Source organism: Columba livia, chromosome 2 (genome assembly GCF_036013475.1).
Source record: "Columba livia isolate bColLiv1 breed racing homer chromosome 2, bColLiv1.pat.W.v2, whole genome shotgun sequence".
Classification (NCBI taxonomy): Eukaryota; Metazoa; Chordata; class Aves; order Columbiformes; family Columbidae; genus Columba; species Columba livia.
In genome coordinates this window covers 41481942-41508455 of record NC_088603.1, presented here as the reverse complement: position 1 = coordinate 41508455, position 26514 = coordinate 41481942, and the positions used below count along the sequence as shown (strand labels likewise).

Genomic DNA, 26514 nt, shown 5'->3' with positions numbered 1-26514 from the left:
ACCAACCAGGGATTACTGGCATTCTGTTTCATAAAATGATTTTTTGGTTTTGGTTTTGGTTTTGGGGTTTTTTTGGGGTTTTTTGTGGGTTATTTTTGTTTGGTTTTTTTTGTTTTTTTTTTTTTTTTTAAGAGTCGGATATAAGCCTAACTTGGTAGCTTTTTTCCTGCAGCACATGTAGTTAATTTAATATTCAGCAACGTGCAATTAGGTCAAATTATGTACTCAGAAGACTTTACTTGGATGGCAAATTTCATCTGCTGTCACAGAGCCTATTCCCTGAGCTTTCCTAGACACTCTCTGAAGTTCCTCAGCCTTCTTCCAACTCATTTAGTATCGCTCACAAATTCTAGCATCTCTTTACTCCTCTTTTGAGATCACTACATAGCAGTAACATTAATAACATTCACCATATTCCTACATCTTCCCATTAATCTTTTATGAAGTCCAAGCTGCTAAGTGTCCAAGTGGCTCCAAGCATGACACAGACCCTGGAGACCATATAATCCCCAGTTACACTACACTGCAACTCCTACGGAATATCCATTTGATATTCTTAAACATTTCTTATAGGATAGCACTTTGGAACGAGAACTTTTAGAAAGTCTAGAAAAAAATTACACCCATTAAGGTCTTCTGGCAGAATATAATAGCCTGTCTCAGTTTTAGATGTACTTGTTCATCTTGTTTAGTTGTACCTGTACCTTCATTGGACCTAGTTGTAGAAACACTCATAACAAGACTATTGCAGTCTGTCATCTCGTGTACCTTGCTTTGCCTCTTCTTCCTAGAGGGATTCTGCTCTGAACAAAGAAAATGGCCAAAGAAACCTTGCAGTCCAACAAACCCTTTCAATTTCAAGAGATTTCATACAAAAGACAGTGGAATATTACAACAGGCAGCAATATAACCAAGAAAAGGAGAGGTTATGCTTTGATGTGAATAGCCAAATTCCCACAATATTTCATCGAGCCTGTCTGGCTGCTGCTACAACCACCAACTGATGTATTTTCTTTCTTCTCAGTCCTTAGTTAGGCAATCCAAACGTGGGGCAACAATCCAGCCTGAAGTACTTCATACTAGTGAAATTCACTCTTATTGTTGAATAAGCATTTGTCCCAAAAGGCTCTCTTCTAACCTCAAATGCCTGCAAGCAGCAATGCTTCTAAGAGCTCACATGCATCCTGCACAAAACCTGTATCCATTTAAATGTCAGCTCAGCAATGTACCTAAGATGCATAAAGAAAGCACTTCCATTTCTGGGATTTTAGAAAGTTCTCTGGTGCACCAGGTTGCAATCAGCCTTCAGTAAGTAATTGTTCAGATGGGCCAGACCCGATTTGATTTTATAGCAGCAAGTGCTACATTAGGCTCCATTCTCAATGCTTTTTTTCTTTGAGGGTAATTTTAAAAACAGTTTGCCCTTGTTTGTTTCAGCTGTTGTGTCTCCATCTAAAATCATCAGACTCAAAGATTCAGAAATACTCCTATAGGAATCTTTTTTTCTAAAAGCACAATATCTGATAGTTATTTCTATCTTAAGAAACAGCTTTCTAATGTAAAACCAGCATTGATCTCTATAGCTATAAACAAAGCATGTGAATATAGGCAATGAGGCAAAGCATTTCACCTTCCCAAAACTTCTTATCAGCAAAAACTTTAAAGTATCAGAACAAGAGCAGGTAATAAACGACAAACGTTACTGAAACTGGGAAGCAAGCAGTCCAATAACTTAAGATGTAGACCATGCCATCATAAAATTCTTCAGAGAAGCAATCGTGAATTGAATATTCTAGAAAAAGTTATTTAGTAAGTTATTTATTTTCTAGAATACGTCACTATTGTAAACACTGGATGTAAAAGCGAGATGGACCGCAGGCATATAGCTTCCCTTCTTCATTGGACTATCACCTCACAACCATAGATTCTTCCTTCAGACTTCATTCATTGAATTGCCAACTCTCTGCTAATACATGGGCTCCAGTATTTGTCACACTGTTACAACTTAACCATCGCATCTTTCACTTACAAATTAAATAAATGAATTAAGTGAAAAAAAAATGAAAAAGCATGAACCTTATGAACTAAAACAAAAACACCAAAAACCTAACAGATACAGGCATTTAATTTAACCTCAACTTAATTTTTTTTTTAGACAAAAACAACTGTTTTTTTAATTGGCTGGAGAGTGAAAAGATGATCAATAGATGATTGAGAATAAGGAAGTCTTTGTGCATTTGACTCTTGCACATGGTTGTTTATATATCTGCAGAAAAATAATGGTTCCTTTCTCCTGCTATCTACTAAACACAAAATGCAAATTATATAAGCACATACGAATCTTCTGAAAGATGGACCTTAACCAAAAGCCTCCGCAAGTCTGGTTAATAACACCAGCAAATCGCTCACCAGGACAAGATTCAGGCTTTCCTGCTGCCCTCCCAGCAAGCTGTTGTCTCACAGAGCTGGAATTGTTCATGTCAGAGTTATTGATCCTTTACAACCTGTTTTGTGAGGACCTACTGTAATATGGTTCTGATCACACAGAGACAAGCAAACAGTTCGCTTTTCTTCATCACTAACGCAGGTTAAAAAAAATTATCCTCAAGTCCTCTGAAGAGTGTACAATGTTGTACTGAACAGACAGTTTCATTCTTCATTACTCAAAGGCACTTCAGCATCAACCCATTCCTATTCATGGAAAGCCTCAAATAAATGTGCATTCAATCTCACTGACATCAGCTGAGTCTTTGGTCTAATCATCAAGCACGCACAGAAGCACCCTCACTAAATATAAGTTTTCTGAATGGGGCTTCAGTCCCTTTGCACATGGGAGATGCAGAGCCCTTGCTTAAAACAGAATAGTACATATGCTACATGAATGAGGACATAATGAAGATGCTGAAACATTACAGAAACACTGCAAGCAGTGAGGCAGGCAATGGTCAACATACGAGTACAGGTTCTCCTACACATGGTCAGTGAGTTGGGCTTCTCAGGACATCTCCAAAGAAAACCACGTTCTGTACGACCAAGTTCTTTGCTTGGCAGAAGTCTCACTCCTGTGCAAGCAATGTCAAGCACAGAAAAAAGAACTGGCAATAAGTTGCATGGATTGAATTAATCACATTTTCAACCATTCTGGCCACAGTTTCCCAGATAACAAAAGTGGCAGCCTGCTAGCATGGTTTTTCTTTTTCACATTTAAAAACCCAAAGCACTCCCACACTGCCAAGTGTAGTGTCAGTTTTCAGCTGAACCCCAACACCAGAGTAGAACTCCCTAGCACAATGTAACATCCTGCAAGCATGCTGCAGGCTCCTTTAACGAAATAAACAACAACAACAAAGGTGCGGTGCTTTCAAATAACTTTTCCATTAAGAATGGTAAAACCTGATTCCATCTGCAAGGAGACAGCTACAGTAATCCAGACTAAAGGAACTGCTGAAAACTAACGAGACCCATAGTCCTATAGAGCAGGTTAATGGACAGGGGCAAAGTGAAAAAGCAACCACTAACATGTTTTGCAACAACTGCAATTTGGATCATACTGCTCAGGAACAAGTTTCACCAAAAGTGAAAGATGATTTAACAAGAAGTGTGTATGTTACATTTGCAAAGGTGACTTTCTTCCAAAGTAACAAAAAACTTTTAATAGGATCCAAAAGTTGACTGTTTCTTCTATCTTACATTTTATAAACTTAACCTTACTTTCACTTATTTCTTATCTCTGGTCCTGAGCAACAGTTCATGACCAGAACAGGTTTGCTGTTCAAGGCAATTTTCACATTTTCACTGACTTTGGCCTAATCAAAAGGAAACACTGCTTTCTGACATGATGGATTGTCTTTTTGACATAACAGACAGGACTGCTACTTCTCTCGAAGCTCAATCTTTATTTCATGGTCATTTTAATCAAATCAGTGCTGGTGGTAATACATCAACTGCTTAAAATTTCAAAGAAATTGTCATTACAAAGGTTTTCAGCCTTCTGCAGATTTTCTCAACTTGGTTTATTCTGCTTGTGGCTCAGTCTCAACATCCTTCTGTAAGGTTTTGCCAACTCTCCCGGGCAGTTCCCAGTAAGGCTCAGCCTTCTTGGCAGCTCCATGACTAGAGCAAGACTGGGACAGGAGGGAGTGTGTCCCACATTCCCTGCTCTCCCAATCTCCCAGCCATGAACACAGCCGGCTCTGTGCTTGTAGTCTGATCCCAGGTACCATCCAGGTTGATTTGTATTTGTGAGTATCACCCAATGGGTGGTTTTGTATTCGGCAGCAAGTTGAAAATGTCAACAGGCACTTACCAGCTACGGGTTGGTAATAAAGCTATGTATATACACATATATGTATTGAAACCATCTATAAATAGTTTCTATATTAGTTATGGTTATATGCAATACATATTAGTTTATAGGTAGATAAACTATTTATATTTATATTAAAAATACATCCAGAAATACACATTAAGACATACACACATACATACAAATAAAACATACAATATAATAATTAACAGTATTCTCTTATTACATCTAATCACACTGATAGCCAAAATAAGCTAATAGATACAAAAGTTACATACTAGGTATTTGATCCTTTAAAATTACCTTTTCAAAATGATGGTACCTCCATTGATTTGGTATATAATTTTATGCATTTTTCTTCTTCTCAAAGAGCCCTTCCTCTCTTCCTTTAACATAATATTACAGTTTATTCTATTTCAGTACCTGGTAATAGAGCACTGACTTTACAAGCATACCTTTCTGATAACTCATCTCTTACACATACGTACTGTTCCACAAAGAAATAAAGCCAGAGCATTCCTGAAGCGACCACTTTAGAAAAACTATGAACAACTAAGAAAAAATTTTTACAAAACAGCATGGAACCTGATGCAATGCATTAACGGTCCATAATGTTATTGAACAAGACTACAAGAGAGACACTTTACTTGCACTTGCTTGTCAGACAATTACTCTCTGCTACTGTAATACTTCATGTGCATACTTCCAAGGAAGACTCATGAATGCACAGGTTCATTAAGGGAATGAGAGAATCGATTGTAAAATGGAAAAGGCCGAGTGAGGTCATATTTCAAAGAGATGAATATGGTACACTCCATTATGTTGTAATCAGCCTCTCTCTTTCATCCTAAGAACTGTAATAGTCTATCCTAATTTTCAAAAAAAAAAAAAAAGAATTCTCACTGCCTGCATCGTACCTTCATCCCAAATACTGTGAGGAATTCAAATATGCTGCAGGCAGTTTCCATTTACCATGGTCTTTGGAGCAGACGGCATTGATGTTGCTGACCATTTTTCTCCTTAATAAGAAAAACATTCAAATGCTACTAATATTGCTGCCTTGGCAAACCACATTTAATAGATGTGACTTGCCCTGTACATGACACATAGAACATCAATCAAGGCTGAATTTTATTTCAATTTATTATGGTTGCTGTCTAAATGAAAAAATGCTTATATCGTTAAAATGTCTTGCAATATAAATGTGCAAATGATGTAATCACCCATTTTGTGAGAAAATTCTGATTTTGATTAAAAATACGTGCAATTGAACTTCTAAATATTTAATAACTGCAAAACCAAAAAACACAAGCACATTAAGAAACCGCAGTAATTGGTATCAGGTGTAATATCATGGTTTTGTGCTTGATAGCTTTTATCTTTAAAAGACGAGTTTATAAAGTATTTTTTTAAAATTTTATGAGCTGCCTTTTTGTTAAAATCATCCAGAACAAACTATTTTAATCTTGACTTCATTCAGGACTCTCACGTGTGTTGGTTTTTTTTTCAAGTTATCGTTTATCACAGTTCTTTGCACGCTATAGCCATCTGTTTCCAGACTGTGAATCTGGTGGCCTGCAAAAGCCCTGTGAGCTTTCCCAGCTGAGCAGCTCTGGACACCACACAATTAGCAAGGTGTAGAAAGCAGCACCTTCTAAAAAACCAGACAAAACTCAATTTTGTAATTGACTAGAGTGCACAAATCTGTCCCAGTTGTAGAGGTAGAATTTAAGCCTTAGCACACCATACTTAGCAACCAGTTTCACTGAACTGCAAAAACGGTCTCTCAGCACATACAGGAAACTATGATAAGACGTGACGGACAGGTAGTATAGTCACACATTGCAACACTTAGCGTGGCAGTTCATCAGGTAAGCACTGCTCGTGTACAAGTCCCAGCATCTCTGATGGGAGGCAAGGCGGCATGCCAGGTTTTTGCCTTGCACTGCATTTTATCATAACCAAGAACTGAGGAGCAATTTGAACTTGGCCTTAAAAAAAGAAAAAAAAAGATAAATAACTGGAGAAGAAGGAAGTGCGGGAAAGCTACATGACAGATTAATGGGACTTTTATAACATTGAATACTGTAAAGTTTGCCAGAATGTGTTGAAAGAAGAGCCAGTTAAATCATATCCTGCTGCAGCTGTCCAAATTTATAGCTAAAATGTTAATATTAATTCCATTAAACAATTAGAGAAGGAAATCCAAAATATTATTACAAGTACGTTGGCTTGACGCCGTCTTTTTCCAGATTTAATAACAGATAAAGTACTCTCACCTTCAAAGGGTGATGAATTTATACACTTTGTGGCCATTTACACCCTCATGGTGACAAATCAGTCATCCTATGGAAATCCTACAAAATCTAAACATCACTCTACATTTCTGACTGACATTTTAGAAAAGAAAAGAAGGATATTCTTGTAGTTACGGAACTGGCCTGACATTCAGGGGATCTCAATTTAATTTCCTTGTCTGCCAGACTTCCCTTCATAATCCCAGACAAAGTAAATCATCTTCCTTGCCACAGTTTTCCATCTTCAAAATGGAGACGACCATTTAAGTAACTGACTCAAGTAAGCTTTACACGAAGGAAAAAAATACCCTTTGCTTCTGTATTTTTATTTTCTCCTCAAATGGAAAGTCACCTGAAAGCTCAGTCTTCCAAAAGCTTTGACTGTATGCTGTTGCATATCTTGAAATCAACAAAACTCACTATTTATAAGTAACATGCCTTACATGTTGCATGTGTTAATGTCATTGGAGAGCCTTCCATTTCAAAACTACTGCTCTGTGATAAAAAAGGTATAGAAGAATGAGCACTAGTGAAGTTAATAAACAAAATGCATTCATGGCCCATTACTTCAAATAACTTTACTATATAAATAGTCCGCTCATAAAATAATGGCCTCAATTAACATTTAATTCTCACACAATGCATTTGTAATGTACTGCCGGGATTAAAAGTTCCGCATGAATATCACTATTCTAGAAGTGCCACAACTTACAAGAGAAGTACTGACATATTTTTCCACTTGATTAAAAACAGTTCCTAGTCTTCTTTTTTTTTTTTCCTTCTTTCTCTACTAGGCTTCTTTGTCCTACAATTACAAGAAAAGTAGTAACATGTTGGAGCTCCCTATCTGCTAGGTGATGGTGATCCTCAGCCTTGCTTTGAAAATCCACAAGTGCACAAGTGCAGCCCTGCTACAGAGGACTAAGCCAAGAGGTCCCACCACCCTGGTCTTCTTGTGACTTGGTTTGGGAAGCAAGTGATGAGAATCCACTGTGGAAGTGCACACTTCAATGCTTTTTTTTTCAGCAAGGTGGAATGAGGCAAGATTTCTGAGACAACCCCACCCATATCACCTAAAAAAAACAAACAAAACAAAACAAAAAACCACAAGTGCTGCCACTCTAGGGAACAGACACTTGAGGACAAGACCAAGGCAACAGTGGAAGAGACTTTCTGACATCATGTGGATGTTCTGACAGCAGTGTGTGATTCAAGGGCAGCTGCACTGCTTGTAACTTGATAGATCTAAATGTCGTGTGAAAGACCTCCCCTCGCCCAGCAATCTTACTGTTTTCCAAGCTAATGCATTCTCTTTTAGCGCAGAAAATTAAGACGTTAACTGGGAAAGAGAGTATCTTTGTAATACGTGGTTGCTTTTATCCCGCAACACAACGACTGAGCATTGATGAGATGATAACTCAGTCAATTAATCAAACACCAACAAAACACATGCTAACAATGACTGCTGCATTCATGGTGTCATATTAAGAACTGACTCCAGTATACACAGATTTTTTTTTTTGTGCCATGTGTTTGACCTGAATCCTAATGAAATAAACTGCTATAAGAAACCAAGTCAGTACAAGCTATCAGTTTTCAGGGCATACTGCAAAACCTGCTGAAAACACCAACAAATTCTTCCCCTGGAAACCAGAAAAGAGGAAGACCAGAAAGCTCCCAGAAATCTAAACTGGACCTCACTGTGCTTTGATGAAGAAATGCTTTGATGGTGAAGTGATGGATTAAAAAAAATATCAAGAGCTAGCATGAGAAAGAGATCTAAATATAAAATCCTGCCAATTCCTATTATCCTCAAAATGTGTTTAGTGTCATGTTAGGACTTCTGTCTGTGGGTTTGTCTAAGGCATGAAGAAACTTAATTCAAGGAAAAGGAAATATACACACACACACACCCTACCCCCCCACTTTTTAGCTATTATTTTCCTTGCAAGTATTGTTTTCTTTTAAATTTATTGTTAATACAGCATGTTAGTAGCTGTCCCTAATAAGCTCTGCATACATCCAAGAAAAGTGCATACACTGACAAAGATGCTTCTGCTTTTGCACAACACATGGCTTTTTTATGTGATACGTTCTCTCTTGAAAACTACTCCCTCACAAAATGAAAATTCAGCAGAATCTCTAATAGCTTTCATATTTCAGTCTAATAGGTAGCGTGGCATTGCACTGCCACCCACCTTTGCTACAATATTGCACAGCACATTTAACAGACATTTGCTTCCTTCACACAGTCCTTATGTGTAGCTTCTACAGGACCTTAGTATTAACATTTAACAGAGTCTATGAGCATAAAGCACATTTATGAACACCTGCTAGAACATTTTATTTGCCTTAAGAGTTTTATTATAACTGCTAAATTTTCTTGCTGTGCTTTATGGGCCAAATCCTGGTCCAGTTTTAGCCTAAACTCCCATTGACTTCAACAGGAAGGAGATTTGATTGTATGTGGGTTTCCATACAAATTCAATACAGCTTTAAACAAAATGGGATTGCTGGTAAGCACAATATTAAGACAGCAAAAGCCAGTGCCTAGCTGCTCTAAACAAAACAGTGAACTCAGCCTTTGAGGACAATTAAAAAAAAAAAAAAAAAGAAACCCCATGCCCACAAATCTGTAACCTTCACATTGTATTACAAAAATTCGCTGACTCCAAGGAGAAAAGTGCAAGTCATACAGGTATTGCACCCACAAAAGCCTATGGCCTCCCATGCTTTGGTGGGATGTTCTACCATCAACCACTCCCTCTCAGATCACTCACTGATGCTCCCATTGCCAAAACCTTTGTCCTCTGTACCAAAGCCATCCATGGCCAGAATCCAGCCAGGTTGGCACTGATCTCCTCCTCTGACACATTCAGTCGTGGCCCTTTGCGACACTACAAGATAGCCTGGATCAAGGCACACAGAGCCAGAAGGTATAGCTGGGGAACAGCCCAAGGAGTCCAACCATTCTGGAGACGTTCTCTACAACTTTTTCTCTTTGGCAGAATTTTACCATCATTATTGGATGTGTTTGTAACAGCCCTGTGAGACCGAACACGACTGCTTAGAAGTGAGCAGCACAGCTCCTCACAGCTGAGAAAGGGGTAATAATGGAGGACTCCATGAAGCCTGCTGGAAGCCCTCTACAAAGATTTAAACTCATTTGAAAATAAACAGGCATTACTTTGACCGTCACTATAGAAAGCCCTAAAATAGTAAGGCAGACAGCTAGTAACCAGTAGACAAAATGGCAAAGCCACTCATTTGGCAAAAGCTTGACAGTAAATGCTTGATTCAATGTATACTATTAAGGCCCACCCAAATCAAAACAATTATAAAAATGAAATTATAGACACAATGATGAATGGCAACAGATGAAATGTTAACAGATCTAGCACCATACACAAAACCCATTGATTTTCTCTGATTACTACTTAGGTGATCAGACTGCTTGAGGTCCTAGTTGCCTGCTTGCTCTAGATTTTATTAATGCTCCAATATCAGACACCCAATTTGGAAATCAATGCTTACTTCATCATTTTTCTCTGAAGGATTCTATTATTCACAATTGATTTAACAGAAATGAAAGGCTTACCATTAACAAGACCCAGCTGCTGACACTTCTTAGATGAATTATTGAACTTCTAAAAGTGAATTAACTTAACCATCACCAAGACTTATTGTCTGATGTTTCTCATACCCAAGTCAGTGTATTTATAATTACCGAACCAAGTATCAGAAAGTAGCTTCTTTGCCGCCTCCTTAAACACCCACTATATACACCAGGAAAAAATTAAGATTTGCAAAGATATAAATAGGAGTCATGCACCAAATACAGTCAATGGGAGCTTAGTGTCTAACTGCCTTTTTATGCCCTTGATCTTCTTTCTAAAATACAAAGACACAGCTCATTTCAGGCTTCACAAAAAGGAAATCCAATTTATGGCAAGTTACATCTCCTGCCAATGATATCACAACAATCAAAGATCCCTAGAGCTGACCATGCCCTGCCAAAAAGCCTACAGAAGACAATTATTAATTCCTTTTAGGTATAAAGTGAAGATCCATCTTCTGAATTGAGTTTAAAGTAGTAAATATTAGACAACTGCAAGTAGAAATAGTACCACAACTCCATCCCCAAAAGCAAAGTAAACATACAAAGTAGGAAGCCTATGCATAAAATCTGCCATCTGAGCTACGGGGCTATCCTCTCAGAACATAAATCCATCAGGCCCATTTTCCAGCCTGAAAAGGACTATGTATCATCCAAGGTGAGTTCAGTTCCTCTTATGAGAGTTTTTGTTCTGCATATGACAACCTGATCAAAAGTCCAGTACCAAGAGAGGACAGGGGTGCGAGGGCAGTTCATTGTAATCCTATGAATTAACAACTTTAGCCTCAAATACTTCGCATTTCCTTGTAGGTACGTGGCTAATAGTGCTATTCATGAACCATCTTTGAGAAGTGGTGAAAAAAATCTTGAGTGTTAACAGTGTAACACCACCCAGCTGCACTGGTCTACAAACAACTTACCGTCAAACACACGAGAAGCTGTGCTAGGTAATATGGTATCCATAAGCCACAGGTTAGCAGGACCACAGCTGTCTATTGGCATATCAAGAACAACTGTTCAGCTATTGAAACTACTGAACATTTCAGGTCTTACCAGACTTCTTGCTAATCTGTACTACCTGGCTGAATATGCTTTCAAAAGGCTATAATGGCAGCAGCTGCCTCCTTTAGCATCCATCACACCGGCAGAGCCCAGCTGGGTTGTATTGACCTCGGCAACTGCTCCAAAGACTTCAGCTAAAGACCAAGTTTAGACTTTAGGTGCACCCCGCTCAGAAAGTCTTCTGGATTAATAACACAAATTTCTGCCTTCCTTTTTATGGTGGAATGACGAGATGACATACCTGGTCTATCCTTTTCACAGAAGTTGAAAAGTGAACGACTGCCCCAAATCACTAGAAGCTTCTTCAAGCCCTCAGTGGACCTGACTGCTTCCACACTGCTGGAGGCAAAACATCTGGGCCTTTTTTACTAGGATTAGTGTCTGAGAAAGATACTCTTTCAAGCAAACCAATCTCTTCTGGAGTACTGTATTTCTCCTTCTCAAATCTCTCCATCTGTTTTAACTCCTATCTTACTGGAATTAACTTTTTAAAATTCTGCTTACATTGGTCAAAAAGTTTAAAAAGGCAAAGAGAGAAGGAATGAACCCTGACGTGCAGAGCCTCCAAGCTCATAATTCTTGCTATCTTAGGAAAACAGGCCAAAATCATGAAATCCTTACTATTGCAAAAAGATTTAGGTACCCAAATTTTTCAATCTGCCTCTTCTCTATAGAGCAATACTTTTGAAATGGGGGCTGGCTGGCCATAACTGAAGTCTGGTTAAATTTGGTATCTGCATAAAACACATCTCAGTGGGTAGGTTATAATGACTTTTTTAAAAAGACATGAACATTGGCAGATTTCCTGCCTTCCTTGCACTCATTTTTTCCGGTATTTCCCACATTGCGAAATACCTCTTCATGCTATAAAGACAGAGCAGTTGCAAAAGTGGTCCTAGCGGTTCCAATGGGAGTAACGTGGTCAGAATCTGGCATTCAAAGTTTCCATTTCTACATAGGTTTCATTTATTTTTCACTTTAAAAATAAGACCCTATTTTGGCATGTAATTAGAGCTGCTCCTACAAGGCAAAAGAAATAACACTGCTGGCAAGCCTCAAAGCTGTTCCGAGACAAAACTCTGTCGGCTGAATTTTTAGAAAAAACTTTTTGACTAGAGGCAGAATTGAACACCAGCATAAATGGGAGAGACTTCACTGAAATCAATCACGTTACATGTGCTTACTTGTTGCAGCTCCGAACCCGCATTAAGTTTATATAATGCAAATATATTTAGCTTACACGGAATTGAAATTTTGTTGAACGAATTGTGTTTAATCTTCTACATGTATATAACAACTTAGTATCAAATTCTGTGATTGTTCTCCTGTGAACACTGGTTTTCCTCATATACAAATGCCACCCTGCTATTTACTAAATATCATGACCAGACTGCACTCATGTCTTTTAATGTAACAGCTATCCAATTCAGATGCCCAATGGTTAGGATAAGATGCAATTACAGTTGCAAGAGCTATATTTCTGTATCAATTACAGGCACAGAAGAAAATAACATAAATCTGACATCTCACAAGTTCTGAGGGTTTGATTTTGCAACCTACTTTCTAAAGCACCTTTTTTTGCATGTCATACCTAAGGGTTTTTTTAGGGCATGAATAAGCTGATCAATGTCAAGTAGTGCTCCTGCAACACAGATCACAGCAAGATTTGATTCTCAGCTTCACTGTAGAACAGACAACCACAAAAGTATTCAGGTACCTGAACATAGGTGCTCATGCCCTTGGACATCCAGGATATGTAGCTGGATGATGGATGCAACAGTGTACTTAGAAGTAAATCTGCACCACTTTAGATCAGCTGTTGAAAGCAACTGAATTGAGTCCTTCTTGCCAGAGAGACAAAGCTATTTGACAGTGGTCTCAGGCTGCTGGGGTAAGCTTATGGGTTTGAGGAACAGGTCACAGTAAAGGCCCTTTTTTTTTTATCTTCTGCCTGGGAAATGAAAATTGTTCTTATTTACTGCAAAAGCATGGTAGGCAAGAGAAGCATTATATCAGCTACCACAAACAGGCTTCAATAGATAAGACGAAGCACATTAACAAAAAAGACTAACATTTTCCAATGGGTACTGCTCCTCTCCTTCTCTAGGGGTTATGTGATCCCAGCTTTGGGAAAACTCGTGATTTTGGCAAGGTCATGAGTTTTTTCCAATGAACTCAGATAAGAAGATAAGCTGCTTTTTAAATGTCCATATCTTACCAGACCTCAACACAATTTCATTGGTTTAGGAAAAAAAAAAAAGGGCATTGAAATTGTTCGAGAACCATCATCTTGCCAAATATCAATATCTGTTGCAAAGAAAGGAGGTGTAAGACTGTCACAAAGAAAAGCAATACACAGCTTAAATACGTAAATATTTCTAAAGCCAAGTTCTAAGCACAGATTACTTACCCTGTGGTTGACTTGACCTTAAATGCAGTGGTTTGAGTACTGAACTGAAAAGATTCAGTCTTTCATGTAGCTTTTTAAAAAACAAAAATACAACACAACTGTGGGGTTTTTTAGCTTGTTATACTGTAACTAAAAATAAAAATGACAAAGCAATGCAGACTGGATTTATTTACCTTCAGATTATTAAAAATTTGTATCCAATGTACCACAATGCACAAACTGCTTCAAACAATTCAGCTAAGCACATTTGCAACTCTTCATTGTAAAAGTCAGGCTGCTTACACATAAGGTACCTTTTCAATAAAACATGACACTTATTTTAGATGTTTATTGACTTAAAACAATTCAACAAATATGAAGAAATAGGAGGTGATGATTGTATGTTCAGATTGCAAATTAATGGGATTAATTTGACCACCAATGTAATTAATACATTGACCAGATAAGTAGAGTTGGAGCTTCAAATAAACGTAATATGCTGCTGCTTTAGGACTGAAATTCCACACAGAGCTCTCACTGAGAATAAATTACACATTTTTTTCAGCGTAGTATGCCTAAGAATTGGTGTCACAAAAATCATAATATCTTCAGGAATTTAAGGCAAATTTGCTCCTGAGTATAGGAAGATGTGATAATCATCTTTTTATTTCCACAGTGGAAATAACATACTACAGGTGTTTCAGAAAGACTTCAATTTTTTTTAAACAAGCAGTCTCTTTCTTTCCATATGTTACCAAGTCTAACAGAGGCACATTTTTATTTAGGCTAAATCATGCCTTCTGGGACACACTTATGAGGAAGAAAGGAGGACACGCAACTGGCATTTGAGACATATTGCCAGTGCAAAGCTGCCAAAAGCACACAGCAGGGAGCATGTTTTGGCTATCACAAGCAGAATAAGCATGCACTCCTTAACCACTGCCAGCTGGCATTTGTTTCCAAATACAGAATGCTCACCAGGCAGTTTGGAGACTGGACATACTCCTAACCTTAAACTATGCTCCCATAAAAATGCGCTGTTGAGATACCTCATTAACCATGCCTGTCTCCTAATTTATTGCCAGATGAGAAAGACTAAATGACACAGAAAAATAATACATTTCTCCCTATACATACACAAAAAAAGTATTTAAGGTATATCCTAACATACTCCAGTGCTTAGAGCAAGAGAGAGATTTTAAGAGTGTTGGAAGAAGCTTCTGCCAACATCACAAGAAGCAGAAACACTGTCACTGCTCCATTATACAGAGATAAAAAAGTGAAATCCAGAAACACAGAGTACCAAGAAAACACAGCAATGAACACCATGAGTGGCTGGCACTGTGATTATAAACTATACTATCATGTTTAATACAACCTCTAGCAATCCCCACAACAGAGACGCTCCCTTCTTTATGCACCGAAGCAGATTTGTGGGTAGAAGATTAATATCCCCCTCCATCTGCTAAGGACTATATAGGTCCCTTGGGCTTTGCACCAAGGGTACTTTGCCCTTAGGATGAAACAAAAAATGTGAATTTGTGTTCGTTTCTACATGCACCTACTATTTCCAGCAACACTCCCAATTGCTAAATGTGTATTATTTCAGCTTTATCTACCAAAACCATATTTTATCATGGTAGTTCAACTGTGATTCCAATTAGATTTTCAAAGAGATCAGTTAAAAGGGGAACAAACCGACAGGGGGGCACTTTTCACTTTTAAAGTGCTTACCTGACACAGCCTGCATCGGTATTTTCCCTCTAAGTGCTCTATTCATTAACTTTTCACTACATTTTCAAAGAGACTCCACTCTTTTGGATTTCCCTTTCTCCACTGCTGATAGCCTGCTGTCATGGACCAAGCAACACTGAAGGAAGAAATGCAGCAAAGACTGCCATGCAAAGGAGAGGGCACTGACTGAAGTCTTCATTTCCTTCAGGGGATTCTGTGAGTGGATTTCAACTTACCCCTGTAACTGTACCTCTGCTCCTGAGAACTGGAGGCGACTCAGAAGGAGCTTGACACCAGGGTAGTCTTCATGGACCTAAGCCAGTCTGACATCCTGGAAGAATAAGGGCAAAGAGCAGTTACGAAGTGAGATTTTGAAGGAATAATGCAAACATACTCATCAGAACAACGATACGCAGAGCAAAAATCAGAGAAGGTCTTAATTTAATCTCCAATATCCAGAAATGAGGAATCGAAACTAGAGCATTGCTTCACTCAAGTCTCCAAATGTGGGCATCTCAGGTACGTGACATGCTTCCTTTCTGAACACCACTATCAACTGCAACACTGACTCTCTCCTCAGTTCCAGCTCAAGGAAGAGGTAGGTGTCCACACCAGAATTCCCTGCGAGCACCCAAGGGAATTCCAAGGCCAGTCAACTGTGTTTGCATCAACACTGAGGACAAGCAACAAACTTCCCCCAGTTTACTCAGCTTAACTTTTGAAAAAGAAAAGAAAAGAAAAAAAATAAAAAAGGCTGAAACACCTTTGCAGCTGAACCATCAACATAAGAAAATTCTATCCTTTTCTTTAAAAAGGTAAATGTGATTTCAATAACGTAACCTCTACCAATCATTCTGATCCAACTACACTCTGTTTTTGTCAATCCACTCCTTCCCAACAAGAAAAGCAGGACAAGAAGGAAAGAAGTCAAGAGAGGGGGGGAAAAAATAATAATAATTTGCTCTGTTCTGCCCTTTTTCATCTTTCACAAAGAATTGCCTGGTCTCAGACAGACTCTACCAGAGTGCAGAAACTGCGGCCACAAAAGACAATTCATATTTCTCTGTCACATCAGCAGTACTACAAAACAATGTGGTTGAATGAACAAAGTGCTCTGAGTGCCCAGCCCTTAGTATGCATAATATTACTTTGAAAACTCTTCTCCACTGGCTTCCCAAATCAGGAAATACTCTAAATCAACTATATACACTTAACATGGTTAAAATTGGTTGTAAATCCATCCAAAAACCCAGACTGATTTTGTATAAAACAGTAGATCTGTTGGCAAAGCTATTTCCATATCACAATCTTGTTAGAACCAGCAGAGCTGCTCACAGATTTCTGATCCAGATCTAGTGATATTTGGTCTTTTTCTTATGTTTCCTCCACAACAAATCATGCATCTTAGCTTTTATCTAAAAATTAAAGAAATCATCTTGCCCTTTTATATGTGTCAAATGCTGGAAAACACATCCTGAGTATGACTAAATACACAAAGCAGCTGAAAGGGATTCAAAATTGCTAATATCTCCTGATTACCAAGTCACTCTCAGGTGTTTCTGGAAGTGTTGGAGTTGAAAAGCTTGAATCTCAATGCTAAAAAAAATATAAATGTAAATATTTATTGTTAAGAATATTAAAGACAAGAGCAGGACTCGGACACAAGGAAGGTAAAGGCAAAAGCAAAAAAACTGCAGTTTCCCTTGCCTGTACAAGGTATACAAGACAGAGTTATCTCCTGCCCAACACCCTTCAGAGCAACAGCCTGCTCTCCTCAATATGTCTCCTCAATTCCCACCCTGTGGTCTGTATAGGTAGGCAGCTCCTGGAGAGAAAAGCCACTGAAATCTACATATCCTACAGAGCGCCGACAGCAATCATTCCAGCTTTTATACAAGCCCATTGTACTTCTGCAGAAAGGCCATGCTCAATCTGGCCCACAGAGAAAATACAGCAGCCTAGATTGATACTATCTACTCACACTGTTGCAAGTTATATATATGTGTATATATAAGAGCACAGAATCAGGGAATCAGAGAATGGTTGGAGTTGGAAGGGACCTCTGGAGATCATCTAGTTCAACCCAACTGCTAAAGCAGGTTCACCCAGAGCAGATCACACAGGAACATGTCCAGGTGGGTTTTGAATGTCTCCAGAGAAGGAGACTCCACAGCCTCTCTGGGCAGCCTGTTCCAGTGCTCTGGCACCCTCAGAGTAAAGAAGTTTCTCCTCATGTTTAGATGGAACCTCCTGTGCTTCAGTCTGTGCCCATTGCCCCTCATCCTATCATTGGGCACCACTGAAAGGAGTCTGGTCCCATCCTCTTGACACCCACCCTTGAGATATTTATAAACATTGCTAGATCCCCTCTCAGCCTTCTCTTCTCCAGGCTGAACAGACCCAGCTCTCTCAGTCTCTCTAGGCCCCTAACCATCTTCGTAGCCCAAACACACATACTGTCTCCATCAGTCTTCATCAAAATCTGAACAAGAATCTTAACTTTTAAGCCTGGATCACAGCTAGCATATTTAACTTAAGCCCTGGTAAAAGGCATTTAATGACTTTTGAAAAAAAAGTTGTTTGATGTGGAGACCAGGGGTGTTACTGTGCCTACATTCCTCCCTTCTTCTCCCGCAAGTAAGCATGTATGCACACAGACATACAGGATAACAAACAAATTAAATAAATTTGTCCTCCACTACTGAATTTTCCCATTTGAACATCCAGGCATCAATATATAAAGTTCTTGTTATTTCAGTGAGGTACTGCTTGGATAAATAATGCTGGAGGAATTAAAATTCACGTAACAGATTATTTGATCTTCACTAAAAAAAACTGAAGTCTTAAGGCCAAATCTAGGGGCATTTCTGGTCATGTCATTACGACCTCACACAGGTCACAAGACAAGCAGTGCTGATACTTTGTCCACCTTCACACAAAGTTATTTCTGAGAAACACGAAAGGACTCAGAGGAAAAACAGTACATCATGTATTCAAGCTGTGTATTACAAAACACAAGTGGTCAAAGATACCACAACTAATAAGAGTGAGCCATTCTCCTCACATCAGGCCGAAAGGACATCAAGATAAAAAAAAAAAAGCAGCACTTTTTTTATTACACCAAACTATAACAGCCATTTCAAATTTAGCATGTGTCACATACCTTCCCAGACTTGTGAAGAACTCACCTACACCAAGTACAGCCAAGTCCAGCAAAGACTCCCCGCTTGCCATGCCGTACATTCATTGTCAGAGCTGTTTTCAACTCAGGGCAGCAAGCATGGGACTAGTCCCAGCAGCAGCACTTTTCCCCACAGACAGTTTAATATTTATCCCCTTGATCTTTACAAAATCCTTTTTATTCAAAATTATGTTGGCCATGAGTGCTACACAACAGGCTCCCCTGACTCCACGAATTGCTCTTCCCTTCTAAGAATATAACTAAAAAGAATATTTAGCATAACTGTAATGACACTTCTTTCCTCTCTCTCTTCTTACAGAATCCGAATAATTTAGGCTGGAAAGGACCTCTAGAGGCATGTTCTCTAATTCCCAGTCAAATCAGTACTGATTTCAAAGTTAGATCAAGTTGTGCAGAGCCTTGTCCAGTCAAGTTTTTAAATCTCCAAGGGCAAATCCCACAACCTCCACAGACCCTGGGTCAGAGCTTAGCCATTTTCATTGTTAATTTTTACTGATGCCCAGTCAGAGTTCTCCCATTTCAATGTATGATGAATGTACCTCGTCCTTTCTCTGTACAGCTCAGCAAAGGACATCTCTCACTGCTCCATAACAGCCCATCAGGAGATGGAAGGCAACAATTCACCTCCATGTTCTATCCTCCAGGCTGGGCAAACCCAGAGCCCCCAGCATCTCCTTGTATGCCATGCATTCCAGCACCCATCCACCCAAGCAGGCCTCGTCTGGGTTCTCTCCATTCTGTCCCCACCTTTCTTGCACTGGGGCCAAAGACTGGACACAGCATTGTTCCAGGAATAGCCTCTTCAAAAGCATCAAGTCACCGCCCTCAGGTGGGTGGCCACACTCTTGCTAATACAGCTCAGCAGGCCGCCAGTCTCCATCACTGCAAGAGCATGCTGTTGACCCCGATTCAGTGCTGCTTTTTAATCACTATATGCTTTTATTCCTAGAATTTCTACAAAGTTAGAAGAAAGCAAGTGATGTGGGTGGGCACCAAACATCCCTTGGGCAATACAAGGTCTTGCAAAAAGATGGACCGAGTTTGAAAACACTATATCTCTGCAACCACAACTCTTACCACTTGAAAGGTCAGGGCATAGAGTTTCAAATGATAACTCATAACTTAAAATCATAGAAGCATTTTGATTGGAAGACATCCTTAAGATCACTGAGTCCAAACATAACGTAACTCTGGCACTAAACCATGTCCCTAAGAGCCACATCTATACGTCTTTTAAACACCTCCAAGGATGATGACTCCACCACTTCTACCACTTGATAATTCATTAAACCGTTTGTAAATTTTTGTGTAACTGTGACATGTTGCCATCATGAAATGTACTGCTTTGAAACTGGGCCCATATTTTTGAAACACCCTGTACTATAATAGAAACAAGGAGCTAATGTTGTAGCTAATATCCTTTGTGAAAAACTTACAAAGAAAAGAAGTGGGGCATGATTTTACAGCCACAGAGGTCAACTCAAAGTTTCCATGAGAAAGGATGACAATACCCCATGTCTTAAGAAGCAGCAAACTTGCAGATTGATACAGTAAACCCAGAAAGTACTGTTTCTTTTTCTGACAGATTTTTAGAGGGATACATTTTAGCTAAAGATTAACATCTACTGATGGCTGAAAGAAGGTGACCACTCCCAGTTAGAACTCCTTAAGCTATGAAAGTGCAACAAAGCCTTTCACATATTTCACTTAGATCATATAGCATTGCTTTATAGGTCCCCTGATATACAGAGCAGCATTGGCTACCTTGTTTTCTGATCTCACAGCAAGTGCTTCTGAAGACCTCAGAGAAGCAGCACAAAGGATTCAACAGGAGAATGCACTGCTTTCATGAGTGGCATCTCAGATCAACTAAACACAGACCACTCTGGAACTGCATTTTTTTTTCAGTGACCGAACAAACAAAAATCTACACTTAAAGAAAACTGAATGTGGTTTAGAATGTAGCTATACAACCTCCTGCAGCTGACCCCAGAAAAAATAAAAGACATATGATCTGTAACTTCCTTTGACTTTTCTTTGAACTCTAGATGGAAAGCTTTAAAGAGCAGGATTTTCTTATTAGTTACTTCTAAGAATTCTGCTAAATTAAATTTCAAAATAGTATTTAATGCTAAAATATTTACATGTACCAATACCATTGGCTAAGCCACCCTCCCTTAAAGCAAAACAAATTCTAATCATTATTTTGCGATAGCGTGTGCTGCATCACTTTGATGAAATGAGCAGTACATGCCACTCACTTGACAGCATTTATTCCAAAGTATTTGTAGAGAGTCTAGACATAGGTCAAAAGAGATACAAAACGTAGGAGATGTGAGAAAAGGAAGAGGTGTTAACTATACTGAGCTACTGAGAGCAATCTCCCTCGCCAGGCAGCCCAAAGCATGCCCTCGCAAGGGGTGAATGAGGTTTCATTCAGAGACCCAAGGCAAGCAGCTTTCAATACAACTTCATAGCATGCTCCCCATATGCAAGAATGAGTTTAATAAAGGTTCAATTTATCATTTATTTAAAGCTTGTCTTGTATTACTTTGCTACATATTGCTGCCGCAGGGAGCAGCTTTTTCATATCTGCCTAGATAAGAGCTAAAACCTCCAGAATCGTGACTGCCAAACACTCCAACAACAAATCAGCAGCCATGGACCTCATGACTATACTGTTCAAGTTCAAAACCTGCCCCCTTTGCAGATGCAGAAGTTTTACTCAAGAGCACAAAATAAGTTTTAATGTAGAGAAACAGACATGGAGGTACTCATAGACACACACGTGTATATAAATTTCTGTACACTGCATAGGAAAGATAAGCAGAATTCTGCACATTATTAATACAGATGCAACCAAAGTAAAAAAGCCTTCATCAATTTAATAACAGTAACAGACATAGTTGTCTGTAATATTCCGCACCCATGGAAGAAAAACCACAGCAAGTGCCCCAGAGCTCTCACACGGCGGTGGTGGCAACAGCACCTCTGCATCAACCCACTGCACCTTTGGAAACACGTGTGGTCCCAGCCCCACAGTTCATCTATCGGCTCCCCACGCCAGCCAACTAAAGGGGAGACAAGCTGTAGCACTGCAGAAAGAGAAACAAGAACCTCTCCCAGGAGAGGCCCCTCTGCCCGCACCCACCACGAACACACACATCGGCACAGGAGCCAGCTCTGGTCTAAAGTTTTCACACGTGACCTGGAAAGGTTTTGCCATCGCTTGTCTAATCAGAAGGACAAAAACCACTCTATGTGCAAAGCTTTCAAACACCTCCAAGACTGGCACTTTTACTTCTCCAGGTTTGTTTTTCTTTCCCCTTCATCCTGTCCTCTCCATTCAGCTTACACGGAGACCACCTCCAGAGTGCCATGCTAATTAGCAACAGCTTGCATTCTACATTAAAAACAAAAAATAGCTAAAAAAAAACCTAGTGAAAAGGGAAACTGGATGAGCTCATACGCATTTCATCATTTCATTAATATCGGCATATTTTAATTACATCCAAGTAATTTAAATTGTGATCTGATCAGCAAACTTGTCATAAGCGCTGGAAAATAAAGTCATAAATTAGACGTGTGATATGGTAGGGCCTGTTGCCCTACAGACTTGCTATAAAGCGCTACAAAAATATATATGGTTGTAATCAAAGCTGACAATAATAAGCTCACTGTGTCAGGATATAAGAAAGAGCTGAACACCACAGAAAAGTTAGGCTGATGTGGAAAATAAATCCAAAATCTCCAAAGTATTACTTAAACTAAATAAATATTTAATAAAAAGAAATTCTTTTGCTGTCACTAACATGAGTAACTCCTAAAAATAAAAGTATTCTGTACAGGTAAACATCTATTCTACAAATTCTCTACACTTCCCTGTGTTTCACACACATTTGGTTTCTTCCCAGTGGGCCTAATTCTGTTTGGTTTTGGGGGGTTGTTTGTTTGCTTTGGTTTTGTTGTTTTGTTTCTTATGTCTATACTTCCTACATGTTCAGCATCTATCTACCTTGAATATGAACTAAAATGAAGATTACAGAAAATAAAAAGTTAAATAACTCTTAAACTCTTAAAGACTTCCCAGCATTGTAGCAACTAGAATACTGTACATTGCTTTGAAGGAAGGAAATGTGATTTAACTGACATTTCATTAGCATCTTGGGACTCAAAGATCATCTCCTATAATACTGAATAATTAATTAGAACACAATTTACTAAGAAGCAAAATTTGACACATTTTTTTTTCCCAAAGTCTTGCCTAAGCTTTAACAATAGCTTGTACTTACAATACACATTGTAACAGGCTCAATTATTATAATTAAGATCAGCTAAGCTATATCAGGGAATTTCAACAACTATTGTCTCCTGTTAATATATAACCAAGGGAGAGAGTTGATGGTATTGAAAGACAGCAGATCCAATGCAGGTAACTTGTAGAGTTCAGTGCTACAAGATATTACTGAAACAGGTTATTAAGCAGGCAAAAACATTAATGCTTCATGCGTAAAGTGACTGTCGGCTGAGAAGGCTTAGATGGAACTTCCCCCGTGACAAAAAGCACACCGAAACTGCTCACAGCAGTTGGGTGACACTGGCCAAACTTCGTATGACATCCCACTGAGCAGTGGCAGCTTTTTAAATCGTTCCTGATAAGACACACAAGGACAATCATGCTCAGGGGTACAAAGTTGTGGAAAATTAGATCTGTCTTGAAAATACTGGTGTTTCACAGAAGAATTATAAGTATTCAGCACAGATCTGTTCGAACTTGCTTCCAACTCTGATTTCACACGTGTGCAAATCCACAAAAGCCAACAGGGACTTTGTTTATACTACATACATTTCCCACCATATCTATATAGACAGAAGTGTGAAAACGCATGCTCCTTTTCAGGCACATCTGTCTCAAACTCCTACTGTACACACCTGTGGGCAACACATGACTGGGAATTTGCTGGAATAATTCATTTCATTCTATGGAAACATGGATATGTGAGAATACTGAGCCTTCTACACCTTGCCCACACTAGAGACCCATTACCCCTGAAAGGAGCCAGTATCCTTGCATCAATAAAACATTTTTACTACAGATACAGACAAAACTACTTCAGCAGAAAACCAAAAAAGGCGTAATGTTGAAGCAGCCCTTGGTGGTATCATTCCTTCTACCTTGAACTTGATTTTCCAGCATAACAGAGATGCTTTACCATACTGCTATGAAGGTGAGTTAGTCTGAAAACATGAGTGGACTGCAAGACCCCTCAGCTCTGCAAGAAGGTGCAGAAAAGAACTGGACAAGGTACCCCCAAGTGCAGCCATCTGCTTCTGAGTCAGCCTTTGCACTTTCCACAAACACACTTCAGCACAGAATAACAACAACCAGGACTGAGGCAGATCCTACATTGGTAACCACTCTCATTTACTAACACTGTGACACTGCTGTACAAGGACAAATCCTGCAACCCTTCATCCAGCAAAATGTATTTCATTGGAAGCTTACACACAGAAAAAGCTGAGGATCAGCCTTCTCTGATCATTAAATCAGATGCAGACAGATGCTGACACATCAAGCTCTTACTCAGGGCTTGTTTCATAAAGGAAAGATTTAATTAATATTTTAAATCAAAACTAGCTTTCTTGGTTAAAAACAAAACATATACCCAACTCTCAATGCCCCTTTTTTAAGAGGAATGTTTTTTTGGTTTTGCTTTCAACTCCTCCCAACAGACATAACCAGAACTACAAACAAATGTCCACATAGCAACTTCTACCACTGACACAATTGGTCTAAATTTACATTGACACCACTTTACCTTAATTCAGCTTCTTCCACAGGCACAGGCTCTTGCACTAGACATCCAAATCCTTCAGTTAACTGTAGTGTCACATAGAATTAACCTATGCTTGCTAAACTTCCTCATGAGAACTCTTTTAAAGGTAGGAGCCAAAGAGCAGTGTCAGCAAATTTCCTCTCTTTGGGCTGTTGCTGTACTGTCCTGGTGGGCATCCTTTGGATCCAGCATCATCCTTGGACAATAATATTTTGTGTTGCTCCATTAAATATTTTCAGAGTCCATTACATTGTTTCCTGTGTCTCCCCAAAGTGTGAAGTTAGACTGCTTTATGGATTAAATATATTGCCAATGATTTAGCCCTTCGTATTTTATGTTACACACAGCTTGCTAAAATGCTATTAAGCACGTCTCTGCCAAAGGGAAAATATCAACACTATAAAAACCGGCGAAATTCTGCTACGGATTCAAATGACTGAACTGTCGCTCTAAACACAAACAACAACGTACCACTGGAAAATAATTGTATAAACAGCATTCACATCACATTCTTGTATTGGAACCTGTGATACACGCACACTGCTAAGTCTTCACACTGTATTTGTGAGACACAGCCGAGCAGCAGGGATGCTGCAGCCCCGCTCCCCAGCCGGCCCTGCTCCACCACAGCCCCCGCTGCCACCAGGTCCCAGCGACCACATCCTTCAGCAGGGCAAGAAGGTGCGCTACTTGTGAAACTGAATTTCACTTCCAAAAGGAGCAGAAGAGCCGCCCCTGCCCGCCTTCCCGACCATTCACCGAGGTTTTTAAGTAAATAACTATTCAACACGCACGAAGATGAAGTCGCCGGCTAAAAGTACCGTGCTTTGTGGCTGTGTCTGCACAGGAATTTCATTCAGCGAAGCGCACCGTCCTCGGGATTCCGCGTTCATACTCTGAATCACTTTTTACAGCAAGCGCTGCCAAGATCCATTAGCTTTTTTCTGAGCAAATCTATAAACACCAAGTATTTTTTTCCGCCAAAATAACTACTCATGTATGTAAACAGCGGTAAACAGCACAGCAAAAGCCAGCTGGCCGGCTGCAGAGGGGGTTATTCAGCCCCGGCTCTGGGCTGTCAGGGTCCCGAGCACAGTTTAGCGCTTCCCAAGCGCGACTTTATATGATCACATCACTCCCTGACGACGTCGCGGGTGCGCTTTTGTCTGCAAAGAAGAAGGGATGAAGCGCCCAGACAGGCACCAACGCCAGTCACGGCTGATAATGAGCTAAACACGCCAATAACACCCGCGCCGCCAGCCCGAGTCCCGCGGGAGGACGCTGACAGCGCGGCCGCGCCGCTCCGCGCACCCCGAGCCCGCCCGCCCCCACGGGGTCGGACCGGGGCAGCGCGGAAGGGGCCGCGGGGCTGTGAGGGGACAGCCGGCAGCGCGGCCCGCTCCCCTGCCCGCCTCCCCCCCACTCCCGCCGGACGCGGCGCGGCGGGAGGAGAGAGCCCTCCCCGGAGCCGCCGCCGGCCCCGCTTTACCTCCGCAGCCGCCCGCTCCCGCTCCCGCCGCCGCCCCGCCAGTGCAGCCGGCAGCGGCGGCCCCGGACCCCGCGCCCCTCCCCGCCACGCCCCCTGGCGGGGCCGCCGGGGGCTCGCGCGCCCCCTTGCCGCGCGCGAGGTGAGGGGGCGCGGGGCGGCGGTGGGGGGAGCGGCGAGAGGGGCGCCCGGCGCCATTGTGTCCCCTCCGCAGGGCCGCGCAGGCAGGTGCGGTCCCCGGGTGTCGCCCCCCGTCAGGCGGCTCCCAGATCGAGCGGGGACACGGTCCCGCCGCGTCTGAGGTGTCGTCGTTGCTGTGCCCCGTTCTGCCCAGCGCCCGGAGCTTGCTTTGCCTCCTGCCTCTGGATAAGTTTTTCCCTCGGCAGACCCGCAGCCTGGCCTCGCCGAAGCACCGCCGGGGCCGGGCCGGCTGCGGGGTTCGGCTCCCGGCCCTCAGCCCCCGCCCGGCTGGCGCTCACCGCGGCATAGCGACTGCGGAGCCTTCCAGAGATAAACACGGGCGAAAATACGCACCAGTCGGATTTTTGACAGCTACAATGAGCTCAAGGAAGAGTTATGTAAACA

General features: G+C 40.5%; 1 protein-coding gene across 7 annotated transcripts in view; it reads right to left on the bottom strand.

Moving 5' to 3' along the window:
- The window catches only part of RARB (retinoic acid receptor beta), a 329788-nt gene extending 303787 nt beyond the window's left edge, over positions 1 to 26001 (bottom strand). For 4 of the 7 annotated variants that reach the window (XM_065051582.1, XM_065051581.1, XM_065051588.1 and 1 more), the window contains exons 1-2: positions 25933 to 26001; positions 15641 to 15735 (exon numbers count right to left, since the gene is read on the bottom strand). The gene's annotated coding sequence lies outside the window, so the exon portion shown is untranslated. Of the gene's footprint in view, positions 1 to 15640; positions 15736 to 25264; positions 25533 to 25932 lie in introns of those variants that run through there. The other 3 variants (XM_065051587.1, XM_065051585.1, XM_065051580.1) reach the window with 3 other exon arrangements.
- Positions 26002 to 26514: the final 513 nt, after the last annotated feature.